Below are 22282 nucleotides of genomic sequence, written 5' to 3'. Positions count from 1 at the left end.
ATGGCCTTGATAAATTCACCCTTTCCTTTTGCTTCATCCATATCTTGTGTGCTTGCAAAAGTTGTTTTTTTGTAACCTGTTTTGTATCCATGTCCCACGACATCTAGTAAACGTGTTTTTTTATTGTTACCCACATATTGTTTGGTCACAAAGTTGCGTAGTTGCACAGCTCAGTCTTTTTTAAAGGGGTTTCCTTCCTGCTGCATAAAATGAAGAAGGTTGTCAACATGTTTATCAATACTTTCCCCTCTCTTCCCCACCAGTTCGTGGTGAGGAACAGTTTCACATTAGTCCATTCATTTTAGTTTGTCATCTCTCTTAAAACATTGCAAATAAAAAGGACTTCATGGTAAACTACTTACCATTGAGCAACATATTCACTTTTATGTGTCTGACCAACAATTTTCTGTAATCCCTTGATCATCTGTTCCAGTTTCATATCTGGAGCCACAGCTTCGGTACAGCACAATGGCAGTATCATGTGTGCTGGATATTCCAGACAAAGAAGAGCTGTCTTCAAAATCTAAATTATCAAGAGCAGCAATTGTAAATCCTTTCCTGGTAAAGTGACTTGGAAGTGGTGTGCTTTCGGATTCACAAGATTTTACAGCATGAGCTGCTAACAAATTCCTGCGCCATACTCTGACATTACAACTTGTTGATACACCAGTCCTATTCATTGAAGTGATAGGCTCTCTACTTTTTCACGTGTCATAGATTGCTTGGGCAGTCATCTTGTGTAGCAGAGTTTACTTTTTGCTGTGATGTAATTCATAAAACATGATTTGGAAAAGACAGTACTTTGCACAGCATAAGCCTGTCGGTTCATGGGATTGTCTTCCACTTCTTTGCTTATATCTTTAAAGGCATCATCAATGTTGTTGGCTTTTGTGCTGAACTCAAGAACTTTATTTTGTAACAGTTTTTCTTAGCCGATATTAACCAATGATGTAAAAAATGTTAAGACAGCATCAGGCATTCTTGAATTGAATTGAATAAAATTTATACCGCGCAAAACAATACCCGAAGGCATCAAGGCGCCTAACAAATCATAAATGTGAGCACGACACCACTACAGATATGCCTGCACAAAAAGATGCGTTTTCAGAGCGCTTCTGAAAGCCTGAAGAGTGGGTAGGGATCTTATTTCCAGCGGAAGGGCATTCCACCACTTGGGCGCCAAGGTGGAGAAAGCCCTGCCGCCCCATTTCGCTCTCCTGATTCGAGGAGTGGATAGAAGAAGTTTGCCAGAGGAGCGTAGATCCCTAGAGGGCATATAGCGGGACAGGATGGATCCTACACCAGTGAGACTATTTTTGGCTAAAGCCCTATATGTCATACATAAGGTCTTGAAGTGGATGCGGTCCTCAACTGGACGCCAATGAAACAGCTTTCTGACCGCTGTGGCTGAGGCACGTTTGGGAAGATCCAGGACAAACCTGGCAGCCGCATTCTGGACTATCTGCAAGCGCTGCAGTAAACTCTTGTTCATTCCCGCATACAGCGCATTGCAGTAGTCCAGCCGGGAACCAATGAAGGCAACAGCAAGCTGTTTCCTTGCCTGCAGAGATAGATAATGCCTGATCCTCCTCAGAACGGACATGGATAATGCCCCATTTTTTGCAGAGGAGGTAGGGGTGGGGCAGACTCCTAATGAGTCTGGCCACCAACAGGATGACCATACGTCATCTTTCCCTCCAAACACCATTACCTCCGTCTTCTCTCCATTCAGTTTCAATGAATTAAGAATCATCCATTGACCGACTGCCTCCATACAGGATCTAAAATTGGAGGCAGTCGGCACACTAGACTGGGAGAGAGAGACGAGGATCTGGATGTCATCCGCATAGGAAACTATCTCCATCCCAAAGGATTTAATGAGCCTGGCAAGTGGGGTCACATAGATGTTGAATAGGGTCGGACTAAGAGCCGACCCCTGGGGGACCCCACATTGCACAGGTAGGGATGGAGATAGATACTCCCCCAACTGCACTCTTTGCACTCGATGATTGAGGAAAGAAGTGAGTAGATCTAGAGCTGCACCTCGCACCCCAATCTCACTCAGCCGAGTTGTTAATACTGAGGGAGAAAGGGTATCAAAGGCCGCCGTCAGATCCAAAAGGATCAGAAGGGTGGTCTGGCCCTCATCAACACGCGTGCGGATATTATCCAACACTATGGTGAGGGCCGACTCAGTACTGTGTTCCCTCCTGAAACCATGTTGAGAGGAGTCAAGGCAGGCCGAGCTCTCTACAAAAGCAGCAAGATGCATGTTAAGATGTGCTTCTAACATCTTAGCTGGAGCTGGAAGTAATGAAATGGGCCGAAAGTTTTTTAAGATCGAAGGATCCAGGGAGGCCTTTTTTAAAAGAGGTTTTACCACCGCGCTTTTCCATTGGGTGGGGAAGAGGCCATCCCTCATGGCTCTGTTCATAATATCAACCAGGGGGGGCAAAAGAGTTTCCCTGTACTGTTTAAGAATCCTGAGGGGGCATACATCCAAGGGAGAGCCCGATTTAGTTTTATTAAGGAGGCAATCCAAATCCTCTAACGAGAGTGGGGGGAAAGAATCTAGAATTCCCAAAGGGAGATTTTCTGCCGGGGCATGGTCCATAGCCCCTAAAGCAGGAAGTCCACTCATAAGAGATTTTTGCAGCTCCAAGGCAGAGTAGATATCTAATATTTTTGCCTGAAAGAAAGAGGCAATGTTGTTACAAAGCTCTTGGGATGCTACTACAGGATCAGGGGTTTGGAGGGTTATAAGGGAGTCCACAACCCTAAAGAGCTCTCTAGGGGAGGACAATGAGGTTGTCAGGGCCATAAAATGCTCTTGTTTGGCCTTTATAATTTCCGCCTTATACTTCCTCATAAAAGTTTTATGAACTTCCTTATCTTTTAGGTTCCATCCAGAGTGCCAAAGGCGCTCCTGCCTCCTTACTTCCTGTCTCAGGAGTCTAAGGTGTTCCGAATACCAGGGGGCCGAGGGCCTTTTTCTGACTCGGCGGCAGGGTTGGAACGGTGCTAGTTCATCCAGAGCCTCAGTCATGGTTCTTTCAAACTGCATGACAGCTGTAGAAACACTTTCTTCTTGAGATAAAAACAAATTGGGTGCCCACGGGGAAATGGAGCTATTTGAAATATCCTTGAAGTTCCTACGAAGTTCCTTTTTGCTGGGTATATTTTTGGGCACATCCATGAGCGGACAGACTAGCTCAAATGGAACGGCCAGATGATCGGACCATGACAGCGGAATAGAGTCCTTAATCATCAACCTCTCGTCGTTGGAAAAGATTCCGTCGAGCGTGTGACCAGCTCGATGAGTGGACCCTTTAACCAGCTGGACAAAGCCGCAGGCTGCCATGGCATCCAACAGGGACATGGTATCCTTGATGTCGTGCCTCTCTAAGTGGAAGTTAAAATCTCCCAGAACCGTAAAATCTTTTTGCCCAAAATAAGGTTCTAGGACATGGAGCAGCCGTTGTCCAAAATCAATTCGTGGACCAGGGGGGCGGTATGCCAAGATTCCGTTAAGAAGTGCTCTATGACCACTTCTTATGGAAAAGGAAAGGGCTTGAAAGCTGTCCTTTGGGTCAGAGATAGCAACAATATGGCAGTGGAAATGATCCCTGTAGAGAATTGCTAGTCCTCCTCCCACCCGGCCCAGTCTATCTTGTCGAGCCAAGCAATATCCTTCCGGGATTGCTTCAATAAGATCTGGACCGGAAGATTCCTTTGCCCAGGTTTCCGTAACAAAGACTAGGGAAGGCCTCCTATCTGCTATGAATTCCCTGAACAAGATGTTATTTTTAATGAGCAAGCAAGCATTTAGGAGGATACAATCTTCCTTTAGTGCACTAACTCTGGGGAAGGTGGGTTGTTTAGGCATATGCCTAGAAGATAGTGAGGTGAAGCTTACCGTGTGTGAGGTCTTGTTGACTCCCATGATTTGTGGACCTCTGGGGCGTCACAAGATTTGGGAAAAACAATGAGAGAGAAAGGGTTTCCTAATGTAGAGGGAATACCCCTTGTCCCCTTGACCAATGATAAACAACAAATGGAGGAGTACCCCAAGGAGGCGTTTCAATGCCTCAGTTTCAAGTTATAGAGGAGCACAGAAATGCTTGGAAGGAAAGATTCATCGTTTGTTAGAAGACCCCTCACTCACCAACCTAGTTGGTGACATGCTTCATCATCGGGGTCCCACTCGGACTTGTGCTGCAACACCTGACTACAGTGGAGCGGGTTTGTTTTTGGTTTTTGTGAGAGTAAAAAGGTTTTTTGTTACTGATGTTAAAAGTTGTCCAGTTGGCTACTCACTGTAAAAACTTTATTCTGGAGTGGCTGGGCAACAGTAAAAATTATCAGTTGGACACCATGGCAGGTTAGGTAGGCTTGTGGTGTCACAGATTTATTTTGTGATATAAAATAGGTCTACATGTTTCAACCATCAATTTAATTATAGGGTTTTTGTCAGGGCCAATGGTGGTAGCCCGGGTGGTATACACTCGCTAAGGTGTACCCTGCCCTTGTTTACAAGAAAAAAAAGACTGAAAAATGACGGTGGTTAAAAGATGTTCTTCTCCGAAATTCCTGGAAAAGAAAACCTACAAAGAAAGAAAGGGACAAACACCCAATACAGTACATTAAACATAGAGAGTGTTAGCAGTGCTCCTCATAATAAACATCCAGGATGATGATGAAATCTAGTGGATGTTAATGCATGGTTCGTACAATGATCATAGAGGGGTGCCCTTGCGGTGAGGTGGGACAAAAGGGGGTGGTGATGGACGGAGCATCTGAATCAATCAAGCACTCACACCCAGTCAAAAGATCTGGGTTTAATCCATCACCGTTCTTTAGGCCACTCTGCCACCCCAGTTCAGACATGGCTATATGCAAATCAGTCTGACCCTGTGCCTCATGGGAACAGTCCAGCCCGAATTGCCAAGCCATGTCTTCCCTGGACCGGAAACAAGCTTCCGAGGACCGGTTTCTGGCATTCTAGCCGTCTTCAGCCCGGCTTGCTTGAATCCAGTGGCAAAGTGAGCAAGGGACTCACGTCTGAGCATACCCTGCACACTTATGGTGGCCAAAAGCGGGACAAAAGGGGGTGGTGATGGACGGAGCATCTGAATCAATCAAACACTCACACCCAGTCAAAATATCTGGGTTTATTCCATCACCGGTTTTTAGCCTACTCTGCCACCCCAGTTCAGACATGGCTATATGCAAATCAGTCTGACCCTGTGCCTCATGGGAACAGTCCAGCCCGAACTGCCAAGCCATGTCTTCCCTGGACCGGAAACAAGCTTCCGAGGACCGGTTTCTGGCATTCCAGCCGTCTTCAGCCCAGCTTGCTTGAATCCAGTGGCAAAGTGAGCAAGGGACTCACGTCTGAGCATACCCTGCCACACTTATGGTGGCCAAAAGCGGGACAAAAGGGGGTGGTGATGGACGGAACATCTGAATCAATCAAACACTCACACCCAGTCAAAAGATCTGGGTTTAATCCATCACCGTTCTTTAGCCCACTCTGCCACCCCAGTTCAGACATGGCTATATGCAAATCAGTCTGACCCTGTGCCTCATGGGAACAGTCCAGCCCGAACTGCCAAGCCATGTCTTCGCTGGACCGGAAACAAGCTTCCGAGGACCGGTTTCTGGCATTCCAGCCATCTTCAGCCCGGCTTGCTTGAATCCAGTGGCAAAGTGAGCAAGGGACTCACGTCTGAGCATACCCTGCCACACTTATGGTGGCCAAAAGCGGGACAAAAGGGGGTGAGGTGTGCCCTATAGGGCTTAGAAGTGAGCCCATAAATGTATATTACAACCCACTCAGTGGTGTGTGTATGTGCACTCATACCATGCTCACTGATTCAAAACGTGAATTTCATCGAGAGTGCTGTTCACGGGGATGTTCCCCATTTTATATACACGCATGCTCAATTAATACTGTGTGGAGGTGGGTGTCAAAGCTCATGCAATAACAAGCATAATTAAAAGATCGCAGAAACGGCATACTGGCATATAGTCTGAGATAAGGCAGGCAACCATAGGCACACATACACACAGCGAGGGGGGTAGGATGCTTACTTGAGGCGCTAGGGTAGTTTGCCTCATGGGTGTCGGGTTTGACAAGACTAGATCCTGCCACGATCTACGTCGAAAAGAAAGAGGGTTAGATCCGTGAAGCATGAAACGCGACGCGTGATCAGTGCGGTGCCCTATAAATTCACCGCTACTCCTTTTCAAACAGGCGTTGTTGTAGTTTATTACCTGATTCGATTTGTTCTATGACAGTCCACATCATATCATTAGGAGTGTGGTTATGTGTGAGGAAATGTTCAGTAAGTTTGGTCATTGATTATTTGCACCTGATCATGCTAGCTACGGTGCTCCCATTTTCTTTGTTTCACTCTTCTGCTTGTCATTCCCACATATTGTAGATTACATGGGCATACAATCCTGTATACCACGTTGGTACTGTTGCAGTTGGTGTGTGCTCGTAAAGTCCACAACTTTCCTGGCTCCAAGGATAATGTTTTAGTGTTTTCAGTTAGGTGGCAGACACTGCAGTTTCCACATTTGTAATGTCCAGTGATATCTGGCAAACCCCAAGAATTCAGAACTGTTGGCGGTTTTTCATGTGTGTCTCTTGGTCGTGTGTTCACAACAGAGTCTTTTATGCTCCTTGCATTTTTAAAAGAGAAAACTGGCTTCTCCCACTTCAGATTGCCCGTATTCAACATAGTCCAATGTTTGTTAAGGGACTAGGGGCCAGATGTAGGTAGGCTTTTACCGGTCGGTAATGGCCGAAAATACCGATTTTCGGCCGTTACCGACCGGTATTGAGCGATCGGTATGTAGGTGATAAATTGGCCGAATCGGTAAATTTACCGATTCGGTAAAATTACCGATCGGTAAAATACCGAATTGGAGAAATTACAGATCGGTAAACTTACCGATCGGTAAACTTACCGATCTGTAAAATACCGAATCGGTAAGTAAGAAATGTTAAAATTGAATTTTGAGATGTAGGGAGGCTCTGAAATACCGAATTTGCCCCAAATTCGGTATTTAAGAGTCGGTATTTACCATGGATTCAAATCAGGTGGTAATCAGGTGCAGCCTATAAAAATGGACCCAAAATGCAAATCTGTTTGCAAAATGGCGGCATTTTATGTCATTGCAAGACGGCTACGGCTACAGGAGGAAGGAGAGAGGGAATGGCTGAGACAGGAGCAGGTTTACAGGCAGAGGGTGACCCTGTTCATGCTCACAGAGGAAGAGATACTGCAAAGGTACAGGTTGGCTCCAGACACCATCATGGAGCTCATCAGGGACCTAAAACCACTGTTGGAGCACCCCACCCCAAGGGCACATGCAATTCCACCACATGTACAGGTGCTGTGCAGCATCCACCTGCTGGCGTCAGGGAGCTACCAGAGTGTGGTTGCTGCGGTGGGAGGGGTCAGCCAGAGCAGCCTCATGGTTTTTTCACAATTTCCTTGACGCCATGTTGCATAGGATGGACCATTACATTTCTTTTCCATCCACCCATGCTGAACTGGTTCAAACCAAATCGGACTTCTACCAGATGGCAAGATGTTCCCATATCATCGGATGCATTGATGGCACGCACATCCCCATTTGTCCCCCTGCTGCCACAGAATACATTTACCGCAATAGGAAGTCAAGCCACACCATCAACGTTCAGGTGATTTGCAATGCAAAGAACTTCATCACAGACCTTGTTGCAAAATTCCCGGGAAGTACCCACGACTCATATATATTTCAGAACAGTGGCATCTATGCACGCCTGACTGCAGGGGAATTTGGTGAAGGCTACCTCCTAGGTAAGAGACAGTGTGCAACACCTATTACACCTATTGCAATAAGCAGTACATGTATGCATGTGAGTAAATTATTCCCTTTTCATTTTAGGAGACAGTGCATATGCCCTCCGCTCATTCATACTCACCCCCTACCTCAACCCCTCAACACCAGCCAAAGGAGATACAACCGGGCACACAAGCGCACACGCAATGTTGTTGAGAGAACATTTGGTATCTGGAAAAGCAGGTTTAGATGCTTGCACAAGAGCGGAGGTGCAAGGCAGTATACCCCCATCACCTGCTGTAAGATAATTGCTGCCTGTGCTATGTTGCACAATCTGGCTGTTAAGAAGGGGACTGAGGTGGAGTTAACTGACTATGAGGATCATGACGACGACATTGCTGTGCCTGAAAGACAACCTGCTGGAGTGTCAACACCAAGTGATGGCAGATACAGACGTGATGACATAACATGCAACTATTTCTGAGTAAGTGAAGACACTGAGCTATAGTGAAAGCACAAGCTTCTGTTTAATTACATTTTTTAAAGATATGTTAAAGAACAAAAGTGCAACAGTAAGCATTTGACAGCAATGCTCACAGTGAGCAGACACACTCAGACAGGTCTTGAATCCACCCACCGTAGTTGTACATTGTCACTAGGCAGGTTTAAATGGCACAAATGTGCAAATAAAACTTTATCAACTATGAATCAAATGTCCAATGGCAGTAGGCCATAGTTAAAACTGTTCATTTTCGGCCACGCTTTGCACTGGCAGGTGTCTGTGCCTCAGCCTGTTCACTGGGCGTTTGGCCTGTAGCCTCACCCTGTCGCCTGCTGCTCCTCCTTGGCTCTACGCCATGGGGGCTAGCTGTGCTGCTCCTACTGGTGCTAGCTTCACTCTCCGGCACGTCAAATGCAGAACTTTGTGCACTTTGTGCATTGAGTAGGGCCTCCAGCGCACCAGTCATTCCAGCTATGCCCCTTGTCAACTGGTTGCTATTATTAGTCAGGACTTCCTGACTATTGATGCTACGCCTGCATAGCAGGGATGTGGCTGTTGCCAGGCGGTGTATGGATTTCTCTGCGCGCTGCTTGTCCCTGCGCCTTGCAGTAATTTCTGAGTCAAGTTTAGTGCACAGTTGCTGTATGCCTGTTGCCATGCTCTTGTTGAGTTCCACCAGCTCTTGTATGCCCTTTCCAATTTCCTGCATGTTAATGTTCAGGTTTCTCATTTGTCTTTGACAGGCCATGATGCCCTTGCCCTGCATCCTCTGAATCCTGACCATCGATCCCTCCAGGCCTTGGAAGACACTGGACCCCTCCCCACGTGCACCTACACCCCTTCCTTGTACTGTGCGCCTTCTAGTGGTCCTTGGTACAGGCTCTGTGCTGGGCTGCAGTGTGGCAGTGATGTCAGCTTGAGACAAGTTCTGTGAGTCTTCACCCACCATTTCCTCAGCACCTAACTCCATTTCCAGCAGTGGGGAAACGACATGCCTCCTGCTAGGGTGTGCAACAGGTGTTACTACTACAAGGGATGCAGGCATTTCTGGTGATGAGACCAATAGTGGTGACTGTGAAGGAATTGGGGAGCCCTGCATTTCTTCACTGATGTCTGTTTCTTGGGAGGGTGGCTGCCCACTCGGAACACCTGTGTCCTGGGATGCACTGGGCCCTGGCTCCTGACTGTCATCCCTCTGGGGTGCGGTGCCTTCTGCCTCCTCGGACTGCCTTCTGGATGTGTGACCTGTGGACATATGAGCACATATCAGCTAGGTGCAAATGTGTCACAGCCACTACAATTAAACATGTAACATTACACTTTGTACATGCTGCCTGCCCTTCATTTTGTCTGCAATCATTTAAATAACTTGTTGGTTACAGTGCTTGTGACATGGTCTTTCAATCACTGACTACGTGTACCATGATGCATTGCTACAGTTTTGCACAGACACCATGGGACTGGGGTAACTTAGCTGCAAGGGGTGAGGGATGGATGGGGGTGGGAGGGGGATTGCTGTGCATGCATCTTACCTTTTTGTTTTGCAGATTTTGCCGAGCTGTCCACTTCTCCCAGTCCATGGACACTTTCAGCCTCCAGGGTTGTGGCTACCAGCTCCTCCAGGTCGGTGAGGGGGGGGTGCAGTGTTCTTTCCTCCACCTGTTTTCTGTGACTGTTTGTGACGGTCAGCCAATTTTTTCTTTGTGAGGCTCCTTAGGTCATAGAACCTCTTCTTTAAATCTTCTGTGACTCTGGTGGTCACTCCCACTGCATTAACTTTATCTAAGATGTCCAGCCATATTTTCCTTTTTGTTGATTCTGGCACAGTGAGGGACTGCTTTCCAAAAAGTCTGTGGTGTACTTTTACCACCTCCTCAAAGAGGACCTGTAGCTCAGTACTACTGAATTTAAGCTTTCTTTTCCTTTCAGCCTGCTCAGTGTCCCTGCTGCTTTCCATGTTAAAGTTTTCTGAATTCACAAGCTCTGTCTGCTGCTGCTGCTGCTCCCAGTCTCTCTGCTCCAACTGCCTTTCCAGAACCTTCTAATTAGTTACAGCTGCCTGTGTAGTCACTTCCTGCCAGGAAGGGGGAGGGTGGTTGCACCTGATTGGCTGTTGTGTTAAGTTTCACTTTTGTTTGCTGGCCGAATCGGGAAATACTGATCGGTATTTCCAATGCATTCCTATGGGACTTTTGGCCCATAGGATAGCATTGGACATACCGATCGGTAAATACCGATCGGTAAATACCGATTCGGTATTTTCCGAAAATCAGATACCGATTTTTACCGATTCGGTAAAAAATTACGATTTTTCATCTACATCTCATTTACCGATTTTTAAATACCGAATCGGTAAAATTCGGTATTTAAGAATCGGTAAAATCTGATTACCTACATCTAGCCCTTAGTCACCAAGTTAGATGCCGTGCTGTTAGATGACACAGGTCATTGGAATTTCGCTTTCATGGCCTCGGGGGCAAGATGGCGTCCGCGATGGACGCGTGAGCGAGCCGCTCCTGCCGGACCTCGCGGGGCATACTGCTGCTAGAGAGAAGTGGCTGGAGGAAGGAGAGGAGAAATGTCGGCCGACTTTCGCTCTGCTTAAACCTGTGATATACTTACTACAGAGGGTATACGTGTCTATGCTGAGCGGGATCGGCGGGAGTAAACGCCCGGATGCTGTAGCTGTGGCTATCGGCGGCTCTGAGAGCGTGCTGTGTGCGAAGTAGTCAGTGGGCGTTTCTACAGGAGCAGATCACCTGGACGGCATTCAGCGGTTTGTCGGAGGGTTGCTCACGGAAAGGAAAGCTGCGAGGAAAGCTGTGGGGCGATGCCGCCGAAAAGTCTTCAGGGAGGAGGTCGAGTACTAGGAGCAGCCGTGGAATCATTAGACGGCGTGGAGGGCGCGACTATGGATGCCCAAGTGAAAGGAGCCGTGCAGACCGACAAACAAGGCAAGGTAACGGACATCGGTTCTGGGGCTGCTGCAACCCGGGCTAAAGTGGCAGCTGCAGCAGCCACTACAGGGAAAAAAATTCCGGAGTTATTTTTGGCTGCCAAAAACAAGGAGACTGAAATACAGCAGCAGCAGCAGCCGAGTAAACACCAGATAGTAGTGAATAGCCCTGGGGCTCCGGTTGAAGGGGGAGTAGAGGTGTGTGGATATAATCTTGATGGAGCTCAGGGCAGCTTGGTGTCTAATATTATGGATAATTTGTTGGCAACTGAAATGACAGAACAACTAACAGACTGCGCTGGCATGGTAGCTGTTGTTGTTAATAGTGGGGATGTGACTGTTGCAGGCACTGCTCCAGGTGAGGCGAGCCATCCCAACTTAAAAGGGGTTGATCAGTGCGGCCAGCAGACACAACCACAGGCTGTCGAGACCGACTGTTGATTTCTACTCCCTCTCAGAGCAGTCGATGTCCTCTTCGGAGGACCTTGTTCAACAGTACACCACACATATGAGTATGGAAGATGAAAGTATACACAGCAGTGTGGATCTTGAGGATCAGCCAGACATTGACTCTCAAACAGTGCGGAAACTTTACTTGAATACGAATGGGAAAAAGGCGGCTACAGAAAATACTGGAGAAGAGGGAGCTCAATCTGTTGACCCAGGGTCAGAGGCTGAAGAAATCTCATTGGCCCTGATTTATAAATCCATCATGCATCATAGTGAAGAAACCCGCAAAGAGAGCCTGAGGGCTCAGAACTCTTGTCGGTAAATACAGAACTCGGTCAGGCGGTTGGCCAAATCACATGGGGAATTTCTGACAAGAGTAAATGAAGCAGAGGCTCGTATATCCAGCCTAGAGGATGAAGTAGCCCCACTGAAGACAGTTATTGAGACACACCTGGCTACCAAGGAAAACAACAATTGGAAACTAGCGGACATAGAAAACCGGTCTCGCAGAAATAATCTGAGGTTTTTGCAAATTGCCGAGGGGAAGGAGGGGTCGGAACCCCGAGGGTTTATAATTGAGCTATTAAAAAAAGCGCTGCCGGAAACTATGAAGTGGGACTGGGAAAGGGAGGTTGAGCGGGCGCATCGATTCTCATTTTCTATTAGAGCGGACCAGCGAAATCAGAAACCGAGAGCCATTCTAGTGACATTTAATAGCTTCCTTGCACGGGAGGAGATATTCTTGAAAGCGCGGCCGGACAAAAAAAGAAGTGGACTTGACTGTGAATTTTTCGTACGTCCTGATTTATGCAAGCAGTCAGTTGTATTACGGTGGCTGTATCGTCAGATGATTCCTGAATTTCAAGCTAAGTGGGCTCAGGCATTCTTAATGTTTCCTGCAAAAATGAAAGTAACTTACAAGGAGCATACACGCTTTTTTACAACAATTGCATCAGCTAAAGAATTTTTGGGATCAATGTAGGGTGTAGTATATGTTGAATTTAATGAATGCTGTGCTTTTTTTCGCAGAGGGCAACGAATCTATCTATTGATAGTCTTTCCTCTTTTTTGCTTTTCTCTAGTGGCTTTTTTTCTGTTTGCTTTACGTAATGCTTGGATGGTACTATGCCCGCGGGCAAAGGCAGGGGGTGTGTGGGTAAGCTCGCATCTACAGGACCATAAGTCTTAAAGCCCCGTTATTGGGGAGGACAGCCAGAGGGGGGCTTTAAGGGTGAAAGGGGGAAGGGGGATGGGGCGTGTTTTTGGTGGGGTGTAAAATGGGGGAACATTTTTCAAAGCAGCAGGGAATGGTACAAAGTGCAGAATGTATATTTAAAGAGATATGCAAGAGGTGATAAATGTCAAGTGGGAGACGCAAGCCTACTTTGTCGTCTTTGTTTTTCTTTTCAATGCCATAGTCCAGCAGGGGTTGTGGAGAGAGGATTGATGTATAAGTTTAAAAATGACGGGTAAAGGAATAAAGATATGTACGTTAAACGTAGCAGGGCTTAACAACTGGGCAAAACGTCAAAAAGTAGCAGCTGAAATTCATTTAATTCGGCCTGACTTGTTGTGCATACAAGAGACACATATACCCTGGCCCAATAGAGTAGCAATGAAGGATCTAGGGTTTGCTTTATTATCGGCTTCTGGGCAGCTTTGTACAACTAGGGGCGTAGCAATTCTAGCTTCTAGCAGATCCGTGAAAGTTGGGCGGAGGCTGGCGGATAAGCTGGGTAGGTGGGCCATTGTTGAGTGTGAGGTGGAAGGGTATTGTTTTACACTTTGCACAGTATATGGATCCAACCTGGATGAGCCAGGCATATTGTATGATTTAAACACAGAATTAGCGGCATGGCCAACTCCTCTGATAATATGTGGGGATATAAATATAAATATGAGAAATCAGGCACTTTTAGAGGGGCCCCAGAAATATATTGGACGGAAACCCAAAGTTTTTAAAGCACTTTATGACTTAACTCAAGACCACGGATTGGTGGATGTATGGGGTAAAATAAAGGGACAGCAGTTGGGATTTACGTTTTATTCACATCCTCACAAAAAATTAGTTAGGTTGTTTTTTTTTTTGCTTCTTCTTCTTTGATAAATGGCGCATCTATTCAGGTATTCCCAAGAGTGTCATCCGATCATGCTCCAGTAGTTCTGGAGCTGGTGGCCAGTAGGGCCAGAAGTCCGCATAACTATTTTACGTTTGACAGGAAACTATGCCTAAATTATCAATTTAAGGAACATATGGGAGGGTGGATTAAGGATTTTTTTGTCTGGAACAGGTTGTCAGCACCCATTAATGTAATCTGGGATTCTTTTAAAGCCTGCTTTCGAGGGGAAGTGCTTAGTATTAGTCTATATCTCCAGAAGCAAAGCAAGGAGGAGGTGGCTAGGCACTATGAGGCGCTTAGGGTAGCAGAAAGCTCTTTAATGAGAGGAATTACTGCCGGTATGCAGGATATAACAGAGTTAGTAAATATAGTAGCTAAATGTAGGTCAAGGGTTCTGTGCTTTTGGAGCGAAGAGAACGGCAGGAAATATCTTGTCTCTAAACAACAGCTACATGAATTTGGAGAGACGATTGGGCGAGCGTTGGCACTCCGCTTGCGAATGAAGGAATCTGCTAGAGCAATACATGCAATGAAAAACCAGTTTGGGGCGGCACATTCGCAACCGCAAAAGATACTCTCAATATTTCAAGAATTTTATGCTGGTCTGTATACTCAGCAGGGAGTTGGAAATGGGGGGATTATGGATTGGGAGATGAGGCAGTGTTACAACTATTGCCGCAATTAGATTCCTTGATTGCGGAGCGGCTCGACTCCCCTATAACTATGACAGAACTAGAAAGGGCAGTAAAAAGCTTAGCTGTAGGAAAAGCAGCAGACCTGATAGAATACCGGTCGAGGTATATAGGCTTTTCTTCCCACTTTTAAAAGAAGAGATGCTGCAGGTAATCCAACAGGCACAGACGGGGCAACCACCTAAATCATGGTGAGAAGCAACAATAGCCATCTTTTGTAAAAAGGGACAACCTCCAGATCGGGTTGGGTCTTACCGCCCGATTTCTTTATTAAATGCCGATAATAAAATCTACTCTAAAATTTTGGCTAATCGACTTTCCTCTGTCTACACCTCCCTGGTTTCAGTGAATCAGCACGGCTTTATCCCCCAACGCGGAACTACGGAACATATCAACAAAGTGGTTACATTATTTGATATCGCCAGTACCGAAAACAGGAAACTAGCATTAATATTGTTGGACGCGGAAAAAGCGTTCGATCGAGTGGAGTGGGGGTATTTATGGCAATTAATGGATCGAAATGGCTTTGGGCAGAAGTTTTTAACAGCTATACAGGCACTCTACAACGCACCCACTGCAAAGATTTCGGCAATGGGTTTACTGTCAGATGTGGTACCTATCACTCGAGGTACACGGCAGGGCTGTCCCTGTTCTCCCTTATTGTTTGCCCTCTACATAAATCCATTTTTGGAACAGTTGTTACATAATACTCGAATTCTTCCCTTTTTGGTTCACGATTATGAATTTTCTGTTTTTGCATATGCTGATAATATTGCTGTGACTACTGTGGATCCTGCTGGTGCAATGTCTGAAATTGAGAGGTTAGCTTTGGAGTTTGGTGCGAAGTCAGGGTATAAGTTAAATGTGTCTAAAACACAAATTTTGTGCTCAAATAGCACCCAGTATAGAGATGAGTGAGTAATTAAAGAAGCAACATACCTAGGTATACAAATACGCTCTGTTATTAATGAGCTGATGGAGGTAAATTGGAACTCTTTGATTGAAAATATTAAAAACTCGTTGGATAGATGGGGACAGCTTAATTTTACTATAATAGGACAGTGTAACATTGTTAAAATGAAGATCTTGCCCAAGGTTCTTTATTTATTCGGCTCCATCCCCCTAGAAGTAACAAAGGCTAGGTTACAAAATTTACAGTCAATCTGGCAAATTTATTTGGCGTCCAGGGAAGCCCAGGCGGGCGATGCACCATATGACTTTACCTTTAGAGAGAGGGGGCTTAGCTGTCCCGGACTTTGCTTTGTATTATTATGTTTGCATTTTGTTGAAAATGCGTTGGATGCTTACGGGGGAAGAGCCTAGTAGAATGGCTAACTCGCCTTCTTTCTTTGAAATTTTAACGAGTTCTATTGCTAGGCAATGTCTATTTAGTGAAGTGCATTTATTAAACTGGGGAAAATTTCATAATATACACCCTTGCATGCAGCGAAGTTGTTACCAGGAATATTTCTGGATAATACTGTATTGGTTTGGAGGAAATGGGCATTACAACCTTAGGTAACTTCTATTCCAAGGAAGGGGATTGTAAATCTTTTGATGAGCTGGCTCTACAGTATGGCATTCCCAGGATACACTTCTTCAAATATCTGCAGATAAGGGATTTTTTGCAGCAGCGTACTATCATTAGTGTACCCCATCCCTTAGTGGAAAAAATCAGGCGCAAACGCAGAATAGGAGAAGTTTATCAATTGTTACTTGCCGAGCATTTGGATGACCTGGAAAAGTGCAAGGTTAAATGGAACAGGGATCTGGGGGAGTCAGAAATTAATACCGAGAAACGTATTGCATTATCTAGGGAGGTATTGATGTCTGCAAACTTGAGGGCTCAATTTTTTAAATCTTTCTTTGATTTATATTATACTCCCGCACGTATGGCTAAGTGGGGGACCAAATTCGATGGTAAATGCTTCCGATGTCAAGAGGATAATGCAGACAGTGTTCATATTTTTTGTAAATGCGAAAAGTTGTCTAGATTTATAGCAGATATAGAGAATTTTTTATCTTTAGCTATGAAAGTACGGATTACTATTACTCCTGTGATGATGGTTATTGGGATGGGGCCCGAGAGTAACAGTAATAACCCTTTATATGAATACAGACAACTTGTTTTCTTTTGTATGGAAGCGTAAGATCACCCTGAGCATATGGGGAGCATTTAGGGAATACATAGATGAATGAGATTTTACTGGATTTATGCCCATATGTTGGACTGATGTTTTTTCTTTTTTCTCATTATGAATGTAACGGGAATGTAAGTGTATTATTTCTGCTTTGATTTGCGCTTTGTTTTGTACTAAACCCGCTGCTTTGAATGAATAAAATAGAAAAAAACAAAAAAAGGAATTTCGCTTTCATTCTTTGGAGTATTTTCCAGTAAAACCTTTCTTGGTTGGTTGCGTGCTCTTTTTTGGCATTCATGGGCTTATTACGATAGCAGATTTCCCGCATCCTCCAGGCCGGCGGAAGCCACCGCCGGCCCGGAGGATGCGGGAAATCCGCCGTGGAGGCTTGAAAGACCCACCTCCAAATTGCAATGGCTGGTGGGTCTTGCAATCTGTCCTCCGCTTTTCCGCCACGGACGCCTTCCGACCGCGGCGGAAAAGCATTAACATGGCTGGCGGTGTCTATCAGACACCACCAGCCATATTAGGATGGAGTTGAAAGTATGCTTTTCCACGGCGGCTTTTGCATACGGGCCGTGGAAAAGCATACGGGCCCCCTGGGTGAAGGGGGGGTGGGGGGTGCACATGGGGGGTACCTATGGTACCCCCCTGCATTTGCGTGAACAAAGTGGCAGGCACCGCACGGTGCCTGCTGCTTTGTGCACGCAAATGCCGTGCATGCATTTTTAACATTGCGGCGGGTGCAGCTTGAAGCTGCACCCGCCGCAATGTTAAAGATAGAGGATGTGACCACCACCCTGGCGGTCACATCCTAATCTGCACAGAGGGACCGCCGCTGCCCCTGCGGACGGTCCCTCCTACTTTATGGTGGCGGACGGACTCAGGTCCGTCCGCCATCATAATCGGCCCCTTAAGTCTGGATTTTCTCTGGGTACCCTCTTTCAGCTAGCTTCTTAGTGAGATCAATGGCTTGCCTATGGTACTCCTTGATTTTGCTGCATTTGCGGCGGATTCTCAAGTATTGTCCTTAAGGCAGATTTTCCCTCAGAGGCCTAGGGTGAAAGCTCTCAAATCTTAAGAGGTTGTTCTTGGCTGTCTGTTTATAGTAAGTCCTAGTTTCCAGGCGGCCATTCTCCTTGCTGATGACTATGTCAAGGAAGACCATAGTTTTTGGGACTTTGGTGTAGGTAAACTTCAGATTGTGATCACAAGTATTGATCCAGTCAAAAAAAGATATCAGGGTGTCTTCTGGCCCTTGCCAAACGGCAAGGACGTCATCAATATACCTTTTCCAGAATATAATCTAGGATCTGAAAGAGTTCTGTTCATTAAGAACGTATTTCTGTTCAAAATCAAACACATATAGACCAGCCACACTAAGGGCAAAAGTACTGCCCATTGAAGTACCTCCAGTTTGGAGGTAGAGGGCGCCCTCATATTCAAAAAAAGTTCCTTTTCAAAGCTAGTCTCGCACATTCAAGGCTAAAGTTTTTGGGTGTCCTGGCTGTCCATTCTTCCTCTTATCACAAGATTTGTCATTAAGTCCCAAATCAACATTTTCAGGATGTTTCTTAAAATGGTTCCTGCTGTTTTACTGCATCCTGTGATCTTATTTTGGCAGCAAGAACTTCAGGAGTCAAATCAGCTGAACACAACATAATTGGCTCATTCTTTTTGATAGACTGATAAAAACAAATGTTGTCATTGTACATTCTCACCAGAAAAACCTTAATTTCATTATTATGGCTCAATACAGTTTCATCAATATTGACCATTATTTCTCTGATCTCCCTGAGTGCAAACCTATAGCCAGCACTCAAGAATGGCTTTGAAACTTCATTTGCTTTTTCAAAGAGTTTAAAATTAACTGAATGCTGGCGGTTGTGTTTCTTCTGGGAGCTCATTGTGCATTCATATTTTTGAATGTATGTGCACATGCATTTTGGGTGGGAATACAAATCCTCTGCAGGTACATTCACCTCGTTGTTTAGATCAGCTACTTGGCTGGAAACATCATCTTGGAAGAAGGGTGGGCATACAAATCTACTGCAGGTGCATTCCTCTCGTTCTTTAGATCAGCTACTTGGCTGGAAACTTCATCTTGGAAGAAGCTAGCTGCAGATCAAAACATGTTTGCCCTTGCCGTCAGTCCCATTGGCCTTTGTTGCTAAACAACAGATAACACATTGAAAAACCTCTGCTTTCTGATCAGTTGTTGGAGGTGGGCGAGGGGTAGCCACTGATCTTTAAGTGGATGGGCATTGGGTTTGGTTGTTGTCGCTTTCGCAGCAGACTCTAATTCTTGTGACACATTTTTTCCAGGCTTCTTTTCGATTGTATATGACTTGTAGCATTTGTTCACTGATCAAATATTTGATCCTCTTGTGTACTCTTTTGTGAACTTTGGCCGTATTCTGCAGCATCTCAAACTCTCTTCTGTCACCGCAGTTGGTGTTAGCTTTTCTTTCGGATTAGTTTGGCATATGACACATTTTTCTCGTTGAAGGAGTCCTCAGATTTTGTAGTTAGCAACACTGTCTTGGAGATAAATATCCTCTGCTGCCACCTGCTTCACTCATGTTTATGAATTTGAATCAACGGAAACAATATTAAAATAAATTACAAATATGATGGCTAAATCCTTATAGCTTGCTCAGAGGAGTAATTTTCTGTCTCTATAAGACTACTTGATTCCCAAAACCTACGTTTTGACACCAAAATAATTATATAGGTCTCATGGTTCCTGAAATATTACATAATCACGGCAACACATCTGCCATTTTTAAAAATGTCGTCCAGAAAAATTTGGTCAGAATACCGATGTCTACCCAAGCTAAATTACTTCTCTAATGATTCAAAAATACAAATCAAAAATTAATATCTCAGGACAACAATTTTTTGCGGAGGTATAGTCAGGGGCCAGGATTACTAGCAATATTGGTCCAGTGCTTGTTGGACTTGTTGCATCTGCTTTTTGACTTAAGCCTGCCTGTACATGAAACACCTTCAGTGCGCAAGAGTCAAATAAATCAGCTCCCTAAAAGGGTTTTCACCCTTCTAGACTGATGAGCTTCTCCGACTCATTTTTTTCCAAGGATAACCATTTCTGCAAAAATTGCTTCATGCATCACTCGTAATGGATTTCCATCCTTTAAGCCACTTTTTTATAGGACTGTAGATGTCAGTTAAGCTGACAATTGTTAATTGCATATGAAGGTCCCCTTGTGGAGAACATGGTCATGATAGTTTAGAAACAAACTCTTTTAGTTGGATTTTCTTATGTATATAGCAGTACTATGAACTCACAGCTATAAATTTGCCTGAAGGATTCCTAGCCAGGTCTGGGCTGAGAACCCAAAGTAGTCCTGGCCAATTTTGTCAAACCAGCCCCCATATGGTGCATTACAAGCAACCACAACAAGCGAGCAAGGACAAAAATGGTTCACCCTAGAACACATTTTTTATTAAATATTCAATACTATTAGCTTTTAAAGCATAGTAAATGATGAGCTTATGGTACACCAGGGTAGTCAGATGCCCTACATTCTTATGAATTATTTTAAACAACAGTGGTCCCCAGAAAGGTACAAAATAGAGCCTTATTAGCCAGCAAGGTACAATAGTGGGAACTTGGGCGAGGGAGCGGGTGGTGCTGCAATGGCGGCTCCAAGGGTAATTGCGTAGGAGTTCAAGGCGGATTGAGGTGGAGTCGCGTTCGCATACTCAGCCGGCTCAGTCGCCGGTATTAGTGTGAAAGAAGGCTAGATAGCGGGATTCTCTCATGTGGTATTACCGTAATACCACTATTGTACCTTGCTGGCTAATAAGGCTCTACCTAACAGGCATGAATTGAATGTCCTGATGATGATCCACCTAATTTCTCTATGGATCAAAACGCCGTTGACACTTTAATATACCTTATACGCCAACAACTTTTGTTTATTTCGCTGTAAAGGTGTTCTTTGCGATATGTTTTCATGACACTGCGTATTGTCTATGTGTAACAAACCAAAAAGCTTTGCCTGAGCCCCCTGTTGTTCGTTTGCCCCTGTTGTGTACTCTACTGGCTAAGTAGGACACAGGCTTGTGTTCCATTTTATGTATCACTGTGTAACTATTGTCTTTATTGCTTACAAGTAAATATCAGACCTCTATCCGGGTGGACATGTCCACTTAATATAGCAACGATTGAGTCTATATTTATTGCTTCGTTTCCTATTTGGACCCTTCTAGGGACCACTGTTGTTTAAAATAATTGATTCTCAAGGTCCCTGGTCAACTGTTTTGGGTCCCCTTGTTGCTTTAGACTACATTCTTATAAAAACACAAAAAATAAGATGTCAAGCATGAAACATGCATTTAACTATAACATAAGTGCACACATTCACTGTTAAGCACAGCCAAGAACATTAGAACACAGTAAAAGACCATTTTGAGGGATGTTAGCATCTTCCACCCCAATAAGTGGCATGGCAGGTGAGGTTTTAGCACTGGTAGGGCTCGGTGTGACAATATGTTTGGGGCCACTCCCCCAAACCCTCATGATCTCCTCCTCCACAGATTCCCTCACTTTCACTCTTCAACTGTACCCCTCACTTCTCCATAGCCCCTCTTGTACCAGTGTAGGGTGTCAGAGAACTATAAATCACACACACATACAGAGACAATGAATCACATGTGTAGATCAGTGTATAGAAAATGTTACACAAGACACAGGTGACTACAAGGTGTAGGATTCAAATATATATATTATATATATATTATTAGGCATTATTTTAAGAGTGTTTGGTCTAGAGAAGCACAAATTTAGGATTCAAAACACAACACATTGGTTAGGGTTGGCTTTACTAATAATTAATAATTTCTACCCAAACAAACCCTTTTAAGCAAAATGACGACAATGAAAGACTGGGAAAAACATAACTTCCTAGCCTGTATCATGCATTTTGCATGCAGTTCTTTGATTGTAACTTATGAACTGCAAGTAGCAAAAGTTTCTTTATGACAAAAGTAATAACACACTAAGCTATTCACATAAAATACAGTTTTTTGCAGCCGGCATGTTAACCCCTCTACCCAAATAACTGAATAACATATCCACTACTCAAATTACTTCATATTTCACTATACTAATTTTCAATACTAATTCTTTATGGGTTCCGGAGTGGTGTGCTACTCGCCAGAAAAGCGCTTCAATACCCATCAGGGTTACACAAGTGTTGTATGAATGCAAACCTTTCTTCCCCTTTTATCCCTCAGTTATCCTTCTCACTCCAAATAACTGACCCCTCAGCTATCCTTCTCACTCCAAATAACTGACTAATATCCACCACTGAAATTACTTTCATATTTCACCATATTAATTCACCTCATCCTTTATGGGCTTCCGGAGTAGCGTGCTTCAACACCTCATCAGGGGTAACAAGCGCTATATAAATACAAACCTTTTTTCCTCCTCTATCCTTCTGCTATCATCCAAATAACTGACTAACCTATCCACCACTTAAAATGTACTATACTAATTCAACACTAATCCTCTATTCGTCCCGGAGTAGTGCACTACTTGCCGAAAAAGCGAT

The sequence above is a fragment of the Lissotriton helveticus genome, chromosome 8 (assembly GCF_964261635.1).
Source record: "Lissotriton helveticus chromosome 8, aLisHel1.1, whole genome shotgun sequence".
Lineage (NCBI taxonomy): Eukaryota > Metazoa > Chordata > Amphibia > Caudata > Salamandridae > Lissotriton > Lissotriton helveticus.
The sequence above is the reverse complement of the archived record's forward strand: the minus strand, read 5'-3'. Positions refer to the sequence as shown.